Raw genomic sequence first — 10,941 nt, forward strand, 5'->3', positions numbered from 1 at the left:
CCTACCCTTCAAGGCCTTGCTGAAAAAGGCTAATGGCTTTCCGGCTTGCATCAGAACTGCACCAATGGCCTCGCTCGAGGCATCGCATTCGATAATAAATGGTGACTGAAAATCAGGTAGGCCAAGACAGGGGGCTGTGTCACGGCTTTCTTCAAACTATCAAAGGCAGCTTGGGCTTTATTTGTCCACTTAAAACCTTCTTTTTTTAATAATTTTGTCAATGCCCCTGCAACAGCTCTGTACCCCTTTATGAACCTTCGATAGTACCCTGTGAGGCCCAAGAAACCTCTCAGTTCCTTCACTGACCGTGGAATAGTACAGTCCAACATAGCTCGCAGCTTCTCAGGATCAGCCCGAACTCCTTTTCCCGAGATGAGGTGGCCCAAGTATGACACATCTTCGCACTCAAAACTACATTTGCTTAGTTTAGCATACAATTGGTGCTGCCTCAAAGTATCGAATGTGATCTTTTAATGATTCACATGAGTTGTTGCATCTTGGCTGTAAACTAAGATATCGTCAAAAAAAACTAAAATAAATTTTCTGAGATACGGTTTAAAAACCTGGTTCATCAAGCTTTGGCAAGTTAAGGGAGAGTTAGTTAGGCCAAACGACATAACTAAAAACTCGTAGTGCCCTTCATGAGTCCGGAATGCAGTCTTTGGGATGTCCTCAGGCTTCACCCTTATTTGGTGGTAGCCCGACCTCAAGTCCAACTTTGAAAATACCTTAGCCCCATGTAGTTCATCCAGCAACTCTTCCACCACAGGTATAGGATATCTATCCTTGATAGTTGCACTGTTTAGTGCCCTATAATCGACACATAAATGCCACGTGCCATCTGCCTTTCTCACCAACAAAACAGGTGAGGGCTTTGACTGGGTCTAATCACCCTAGAATCCAGCAACTCCCTGATAATTTTTTCGATTTCATCTTTTTGGAAGTAAGGGTAGCGATATGGTCGGACTGAGATAGGGTTGGTTCCAGGTTGTAAAGTAATGGCATGGTCATGAGAACGGGTTGGAGGTAAGCCTTTTGGGTTGGCAAAAATGTCAGGATAATAGGTAAGGAGTTTCTAGATAGATTCTGGAATCTGGTTGTGTTGGTGTTTGGCTGTATTTTCGATGAATTGTAAGAGTATTCCTTTATTCTCCAATTGGATGCATTCATGAATGGACCCTTCTTCAATTCAAGTGTTGCTATTAAGACCTTTCAGCTGCACAGTAGCTTGTTTGGAAGTAAATTGCATTGTTGGGTCTTTAAAATTCCACAATATTGGTCCTAATGCTTGCAACCATTGAACCCCAAGGACCATATCACAACCTGCCAAAACTAGCACATACATGTCCACCAAAAAACTGGCCTCTTGGATACAAACATTCACTCTTGTCACCTTGCCTTCACTATCTACCAACTCACCATTTGCCACCTTAACTCTAATTTTTTCTTCTGGCATTAAGGGTATGTGAATCATTGAAAGTACTGCTGGATCCAAAAAATTATGAGTGCTTCCTGAATCAATGAGGATAACAACCTATTGGCTACCAATTTTTCCTTTGACACGCATGGTCTTAGGGTTCCTAGAACCCGTGATGGCATGTAGAGAAATTTCAGGGGTACCTTCCACAAGAAAAAGAGGTTCCTCAACAACCTGACCAGCGAACTAGTCCTTCCCTTCCTGAGGTTGCTCTATCTCATCCTCTACTTCCTCAATTAAATACAACTTAGGACTGGTACATCGATGTCCTAGGTGCACTTGGAGTCACAATGGTAACATAATCCTTTTTCTTTTCGTGTTTTCATATGGTTTTGGCTTATTTTCTGGACAGATACAACAACTTTTTGGTAGGTGTGATTGGATGATGTGGTTGATGTTTGGCTGTGTTTGGTATTTGGTTGCTGCAGGTTTTGTGTGTGGATAGAAGGAAGGTTGTGTTTGGGGTTTTTTGTGGAGTGAGGATTTCTCCTCCTGTATTTTGCCTAAGCCATAGGCCTATTAAGTTGTGGGGGTTAAACATTCGAACTGTCAACCGAATGTCATCTCTAAGACCACTGAGAAAACAACTCAGTTTGTATGGCTCAAATAAGCCTCTCAAGTGGTTAGAGAGTGTCTCAAAGGCTGACTTATACTCCTCGACAGAGCCAACATGCCTTAGCCTAGTGAGTTACTCCATAGGATCATCATAACTATTAGGACCAAATCTGATTAATAAGGCTTTCACAAACTCCTCCCAACCACACAACAAGCCAGATTCATCTATATCCCGAAACCAAACCAATGCTCTTCTAGCCACATGAAATGAGACTAATCTCAAACAGTGTTGTGGTAGTGTGTTATGAAACGTAAAAAACTGGTTTACCTTGCAAAGCTAGCCGTGTGGATCCTCTCCATCAAATACTGGAAAATCAAGTCTCTCCGATCTTGGTTGTAGCTCACCACCATGAGGTATGAGATGTTGTTGGTCCTCTTCATGATTTGTTTGTCTTGAATTGGTTTCTTTTTTCTTGTGCAGGATTGAAGTGATTTTAGAAAACTGCTGCATCAAGGCCTCCATCTGCCGCCTCATAGCACTCAACTCACCTCCCATAGAGCTAAATTGGGACTCCGTGTGCCGAATGTGAGCTTCAGTGGTTTGTTTGAAGGAAGTGAGTCCTTCCTGGAGGTCTTTCAAACGAGTTCCCTCAGCCATTGCAGGACCTTGAGCTCTAAGATACCACTTGTAATAGTCTAGAAATAAATGGAAAGGAGATAGATAGTGATGAATATGGATAACTGTATTTCTTGAATGGGGATGAAATTGATAGATGAACAATAACACGCTTTCTTCAAGGGAAAGCACCTCCAACAAAGTCTAACAGAATAATATTCTTTGATATCCCTCCCCACCACCCCGTACAAGTTAATATACTAGAAATAGTAAATTACTAAGAAGTCCTTACTTTAAATGGGCTCATGGCCCTTATAATACTAGATTAAACTCAAATATAATAAGGATAGATGTTGGGCTTCCAGACAGCCCATGATCCAGGTTGCCTCTTCATTTGATGGCCCAGCCCTTAATTCGCACAGCCCTATGCTTCAGACCAACCTTCTTGAGTCCACGACAGCTCTCACACTTAAGGTTCCCTCACCACACAACACTTCACTTGAGTCCCGTATGTTCTTCTCCCAGCCGCGGCATCACATAAAATAAAATAAATAATTTTATTTTTCTAAATCTAAAAAAAATAATATTAAAAACTATATTATAGTAATATTGTATTCAATTTTCAATTTTAATCTTAACTCATCTACAAAAACAAACGAGGCATTTAAACTGTTATGTCATCAAAAAAATACAAAATAATAATAATAATAATAATGAAATCATCAAATAGCTGATATTTTATATTAAATTAATACTCTCTATCTAGTTGAAATTTGAGAGAAAGTGAAAATAATACTTATCCAATTTTATCAATGAGAAATACTTTCGCTACAAATGATGTATTTCGCTACATACTTTTGCTATAAATGATATATGCAGTTATGGAGTGTGTAAGCGCCATACAATTCATTTGAAAAATTACATAACAGTAAACTCACAAACTGACATAATTTTATGTGATACGTTAAATTGTAAAATTATTTATATTGTAAAATAAACATATCACAGGTGGAGAGGCCCTTTTACCTCCACTAGAAGGGCCCAACGAAGTTAAGTAAGGGACCAACGAGTTAGAAAGTTGCAGGTGCACCATACACTCCCTACCATGGGATTATATCATACCAACAGGATTAACGTAATAATTATCATTGATCCAAGATATTTATCCCTAAGAAAACAGCAAGATACTCGAGATTATGCTAGCAGATGGCTAGGAAGATGGGAGGATCATCCTCAATCGATCAGTTGCTTAACCACACAAACTTACCCTATAGCTTGGAGGTGATGGTCATGCCGCTCCCACCAAAGTTTAAAGTATTCCAAATAGAGTTGTATGACGGGTCGCAAGATCTAGTAGACCACCTAGAAAACTTTAAAGCACACATGAGTTCCTCGAGGGGTGCTATGGCTGGGATCGATCGATAGTTTTGAAGAATTGGTCAAACAATTCCTAATGCAATTCATGGCCATCAAGAGGCAAAGGTGACCCGCAACATACCTCTTCACCATTAAGCAAAAAGAATGAGAAAGTTTGAAGGCATATCTCACTCAGTTCATTAAAGAGCGATTAACTACCGACGACCAAGATGAGAAAATTACACTGGTAGCCCTCCTGGGGGTGTGTGGCCCCGAAATCTATCCATGGCGGAGCTAGCACGGAGGACTCCATCAACACTAAGAGAATTTATGGATAAGGCCGAAAACTTTGTCAATGCTAAAGCCTAAAGACACACTGCAAGCCCTAATTGTTCCACGAATAAAGAAGAAGAAGATAGAGATCCTCAAAGGTCGAGCGAATAAAGAGCCTTACAGAAGACCGGATGAAGCTGTCATGACAAAAGGTGAGAAAGACGAGCACCCCCACAAGAACATGGCCCGAGATTTGTTCACAACAACCTAAATGTACAGTCATAGGGTAGGTTGCTAGATCGAACAGAAGGCAGTTGGGCGAAGATAGGACGACATTTTTGCTCCTACCGCCAAAATGACACCAACTGGATAGAGGACTGCTATACAATGAAAAGACAAGTCAAGAAGTTACGGGGAAGTGGTGAGTTGGAGCGCCTAGTCAAGGAACATTTGAAGACTGGGAAACAAACACTTGGGCAGAGAGCAGAGTGAGATCGAGATGTTCGATGAAGCAGAAGCCTAAAAAGGTGGCGATCAGCCAAAGGGGATGATCGAGATGCTCCCTGCTAGAACTCGAACTGCGGCAAGACACCCTTGGGTGAAATTCGTACTATAGTAGGAGGATTTGTCGAGGGAGGAGCCTCTGTGTCTAGCAAAAAAGTACACGCCCGTAGGGCAAGATACGAGGAAGTATACACAACATACAAACCACCCAAGTAGCCGAGGCAAAAGAACACAGAGAACATCTCTTTTAGGGAAGAATATTGCGAATGGGTCTTGCACCCACATGACGATGCATTAGTGGTAACGCTGTTAGTCACCAACTACACCACCAGGTGGATTTTGATCGACAAAGGAAGCTTAGCTGACATTCTCTTTTGGGACGTGTTCACCAAGATGGGCATTGATCCTAGAAAACTATGGCCATCACCCATTCCATTGAAGAGATTCTCCAGAGATGTAGTACAACCCTTGGGCGCAATAACCCTACTGGTTATAGCTGAGAAGGGATTACAAATTGCTACCGTAATGACTAACTTCCTAGTAGTCAAGGCCCTCTATCCTATATTGCCATATTGGGGCATCCATTCTTGAACAACCTTAGAGCAGTCACCTATACCTACAATTTGAAGACGAAATTCTCGACGGAGGCGGGAGGAGGAAAAGTCTGATGTGAGTAGGCCCTAGCATGAGAGTGTTATGTGCAAGAGCTTAGGATGGGAGGGGCATATGTTTGTATCACGAAAAATCAGCATCAAGGCAAAGTCCCCCCTAGATACCAGTCCTTCTTAACCATGGCATAGAAATGCAAGATGAATAAAACTTGCAGCAAGTAGAAGCCAATGAGCTGCTAGAGCTAGTGACACTACACCCTGAACGACCAAAGACTATAACACGGGCCGAGACTAGACTTCAACCCGAGATCCGAGAGGCGTTAAAGCAACTTCTGGTCTAACATAGAGATGTGTTTGCAAGGAGCCATGAAGACATGTCGGTGATAGACAATGCGATCATCGAGCATCGCCTTTGTGTTGACCCCACTAGCAAGAAAGTTTGCCAGATGAAGAGATTGTTCAACATAGAGAAGTACGCATCCATAGCCAAAGATTCATTAGGGAAACCCATTACCTTGATTGGTTGTCCAATGTTGTAGTAGTGAAAAAGTTCAACGACAAATGAAAAATGTGTGTAGACTTCACTGACCTCAACAAGGCGTGCCCAAAAGATAGTTTTCCACTACCACAAGCTAAGTAAGGCGGGACATAGAATTTTGAACTTCATGGATGCCAACTCAGAATACAATCAGATCAGGATGAACCAGTCAGATGAAGAAAAGACTTTGTTTATAACAGATCGAGGACTATACTGCTATCAAGTCATGCCATTCGGGTTGAAAAATGCTTGGGCATCATACCAAAGACCTGTAAATCAAATGTTCAAGAAATAGATTGGATGAAATATGGAAGTTTATGTCGACGACTTACTAGCTAAAAGCAAAGAACCATCCCAACACTTGGAAGATTTGAAGGAAGCCTTCACAGTGTTATGCCAATACAAAATGAAACTGAACTTGGCTAAGTGCAATTTTGGTGTCGACTCAAGAGAATTTCTAGGCTTTATAGTGTCTGAAAGAGGAATATAAGCCAACACAGAGAAAATCAAGGCAAACATGGATATGAAGCCCCCACATAACATCAATGAGACATAGAGACTAACAGGCAAGGCGATTGAATTAAATAGATTCGTGTCCAGATCCACAGATAAATGCTTACCATTTTTTAGGGTCATACGCAAAGTACACTCTTGGAACGATGACTACGACAAGGCATTCCAATCACTAAAGCATCACTAAAGCAATGCCTATCCAGTCCGCCATTGCTAAGCAAACCCGAGCAAGGGGACGCACTCTACGTATACCTGGAGGTTTCTCCCCATGTTGTGTCGCCGACTTTGGTCAAAGAAGGAGTGCTTCAGAAGCCATTGTACTACACAAGGCGTGCCCTATGGGGGCAGAGTCGCCACGAATGGAGATGCTAGCCTTCGTGCTGGTAACAGCAGCTAGGCTATTGCGTCCATATCTCTAAGCTCACCCCATCAAGGTCCTAACAGAAGCACTTCTAAAGAAGATACTCCAAAAATCAGATGCCTCTGGACTCCTAGTGGGCTGGTCGATTGAGTTGAGCAAGTTCGACATTGATTACCTCCTCCAACATGCAACAAAGGGGCAAGCCCTAGCAGACTTTATCGTCGAGTTTACTGACTTCCCTGAAGAAGTGGCGATCACACTAGTTGGGAAGCTCTGGCAAGTCTTCGTCGATGGCTCATCCTACCATGCTAGCAGGAAACTAGGGGTCCATTAATAAGCGACTCTGGGTTTGAACATTACTACATGGTGAAACTCACCTTCGAAACCACCAACAATGAAGTATTGGTGATGAAGGACTTTCGATAGCTAAGACACTGGGAGCTATTGAGGTCAAGGTAAAGGTGGACTCCCAAGTAGTCGTTAATCAGGTATTGACAGCGTATGCGGCAAAAGACAAAAAATTAAGTACATGCAGTTGATATGGGAGAAGAGTGACTGGTTTTGCCACTTCGGTATCAAACAAATACTGAAGAAAAGTAACAACATAGTAGATAAACTAGCACGAGCAACCTCTAGAATGGAGGAACCTGCCTTACCATGGGAAGTTGAAAGCAGAGTGGTAAAAATCCCCACCGTCGGGACCGAGGTTGCCTAGATGGGACCAGGAGAGACAAAGTGGGCTCAAGAAATGGCGAAATACCTAGATACGGGAAAACTCCTAGTAGAAAAGGAAGTGGCAAGGAAGATCAAAAGAAGAGCCACGTGGTTCACTTGGATCGGCAAAATTCTCTAAAAGTGGGGTTTCTTGACCCCCTTATTGAGGTGTCTCCCAATAGGAATCCCAATACGTCTTAGCAGAGATACATGAAGGAGTGTGCAAGAATCACTTTGAAGGAAGAGCTTTGGCGATGAAGGTCATGAGGGAGGGCTACTATTGGCCACATGCCCTTAGAGACGCAAAGGAGTTTGTCAAGAAGTGCGTGAAGTGCCAAATGTTCGCCCCAATATCACACTACTCGCTAGAGGAGCTAACCTCCATAATGTCACCATTTCATTCGCGCAATGGGGGTGGACCTAGTAGGGCCCCTCCCACCAGGGAAAGGAAGAGTAAGGTTTGTGGTCTTCGCTATAGACTACTTGGCCATTGTATGCAGGTTCAGGATCCCCAGAGCATAATCTTGGACAATGAACATAAATTCGACTTAGAATATTATCGGGAATGGTGTATAGAGCTAGGAATTCAATTCAAGTACTCCTCCCCAGGACACACAAGGTCAACGGGCAAGTGGAAGTGACCAACAAATCCCTGCTCAGGATCCTAAAGGAGAAGCTTAGGGACAAGAAAGGAGATTGGGCGGAAGAACTCCTAGGCATCCTATGGCCGTATAGAATCACGGTCAAAACTTCGACAGGGGAAACCCTGTTTGCCTTGACATATGGAAACGAGGCTATAGCCCCTGTAGAGTTAAACCAGAACCTTCAAGGTAGGCAACCTAGTCTTAAGGGAAACCAAAATAACCATGCAAGAAGAAGGAAAACTTGGTCGCCCTTGGAAAGGACCATACATCATGATCGCCAGTAGACGACCTGACTTATACCACCTAAAAGACGCCTAAGGAAAGGAACTGCCAAACCAATGGAACGCTAAGCATCTAAAAAAGTACTATCAATGACTGTGTAAGCAATGAAGAATAATGAATAAAGTTGATTATTTCCCTCTCATACGTCTCCTCACTTGAAGCATAGTGCTCACCAATGTTGAGTCCTTAGACTCGTGGTGAAAAATAAGGTGCATAAGTTCTCAGATTGTGTGACCCTCACTCGCTAATATTGAGTCCTAAGACTCGTGGTTAGGAATAGGGCATGTAAGTCTTTAGACTGCGCGACCCTCGCCCACCATGGTCAAGTCCTTAGACTCGAGGTGAGGAATAAGGCGCGCAAGTCCTCAGACTACTCGACCCTTACCCAGATGTCGAGTCCTTAGACTCGCATTGAGGAATGTGAAGAAAGGGGCGTGCAAGTCCTCAAATTGCATGACCCTCATTGTAGCAATGTCCAGAAATGTGTTAAGAGTGTCGAACATTTGAAATGCATAATGTACAAAAAAAAACACCCAAAGGCAGTAATTGCAATCAATTAACACAAGAAAAAAATGTCAATTTACTCAAAATATCGGTCTAATACAAAAATAGCTAGCACAACCAAGAAAGAAAAAATATCCATTTACTCAAAACAAAAAAGATTTTAGCCAAAAGAGAAGGCACCTTATTTAGGCAGGAGGAGCTAGAGGAGCTAGATACGTCGGGGTTGGGAATGCATCAGGTATCGTGTCCCTTCTAAAGGAATCGACATATAGACGAGAGACATGCTTAGACTTGAAAGACTCAAGGTTCAGTGTTCTCAAGTCTCACCAGCAAGAAGGTCCTCAACCTCTCCAAACCTATGCCATAACCATAGTCAAAGGCACTGTTGCGAACAAACTTTGCCACTAAGGGGAAATGCAAACGACCTCCTCGCCAGAAGCGGCCAGCTCAGACTCCAACTCCTTAATACACTTATCACGAGCTTTAACCCTCTTGTCAGGTCGGCTTGTTCATCAATGATCCAGGCAGTCACCTGGTTTTCGCCTTGGCAAAACCACCCACGCATAATAATCCAAGCCCAATAGAAAACCAAAGGTCAAACCAAGCAAACAACTTACCAAGGAAAAGAAGTCTCTCAGCTAGTTCGTCATGGCATGAACAGAATTGCCTTTCGCCTTGGACCTCGCCATATTTGGGGTCCGAGATGGACCAAAGTGCTCCTTGCCTCTAGGGAGAGGCCACAAGCTGTGGAAAGACCCTAGGAGATAAGGGTTGGGAACGCCCTGGGGGTGCCCACCCTTACCTCAATAGTAGGCGGAATCAAGCCAACTGTTATAGTGTCAACATGCGGCAAATTCTCCACACCTCACCCTCCAGTACGAGGGGAACCCACCACGAGCTCATCCTCTCGGACAGGAAAGGATGATACCCCTTCCTTAGTAGTAGTGGGTGAAGAAGGCCCATCTTCATCCCCTCAAAGAGGCACTGAAGAGTGAGAAGGGAATTGAAACCCTGCCCCCACTCAACTTCAAGTCGTGGGGGAGCACTAGGGTTTCGCCACTGGAAATAGTTGAGGGAAGGGAGACCGAAGTAGGCTCCCTTTCCCCTGCCTCCCTTTAAGATCCAAGCTTAACCTGAGGCTCATCAGTCGAGACTCTGGTCTTTACTCCACCAGCCGAGGTCTCGCGGTGAGCAGTAGTAGAATCCATAAGGCCACAAGAAAAATCAGTGTCAATGTTTGCATTCTCCTCGTCAACCAACTCTAGGTTGACTGGCAGGATCGACGGGAGAGCAAAGTTGGGCGACTGGGCAGAGTGAAGTTCCCAGGAAAGGAACTGGAAGTCAAGGATCATGATCAAATCCGAGAGGGCCTGACCCATCAAATCCCCTAGATCATCTAAGTCTAGGGATCCTTTTCGGACAAGAGACTGCCCACCTATGAGAATCTGAGCCGATCCAGTACAATCTGCTCCTGAAGACGACCCCATTGGCCTCACGGCGAGATCTTTTTCCTTCCTTCTCTGACGGGGCCGTGTCGGGTCTTTTATTGTCTTAGGAAGCCTTGGGCTTCTTCGGTAGGCGATGACCGCTCACGCACGAGTGGTCGAGCATCACCAAGAAGTTGTCAATATGGGCCCTCGTCAATAAGGCCTCAAGCTATGGTTTTGTAGTTGGGGACTTTTCCCCAAATGACGCGAACTAGGAACTCAACCTTATCGGCCTCCCTACTAAGGAACTCCCATCCTTGCTAGAAACAAAGAAAGATTTTTTTTTTTTTTTTTTTTTGCCACTGTTTGGCATTCGACCCTCAAATTGAGCAAGGCAATATCGGGGACGAGAGCGAAAGCTGCGAATGCTGCCTTCCAACGCCCTGACCACATATGTAACGAGGAACTTGCAGGTGGTCAAGTTGGGATACCCCTCTTCGGCGGGTTCCAAAACCATCATTCACACAACACAACAACATATGAGAATTCTCCATATGTTAGAGTGA

The sequence above is a fragment of the Juglans regia genome, chromosome 4, assembly GCF_001411555.2.
Source record: "Juglans regia cultivar Chandler chromosome 4, Walnut 2.0, whole genome shotgun sequence".
Lineage (NCBI taxonomy): Eukaryota > Viridiplantae > Streptophyta > Magnoliopsida > Fagales > Juglandaceae > Juglans > Juglans regia.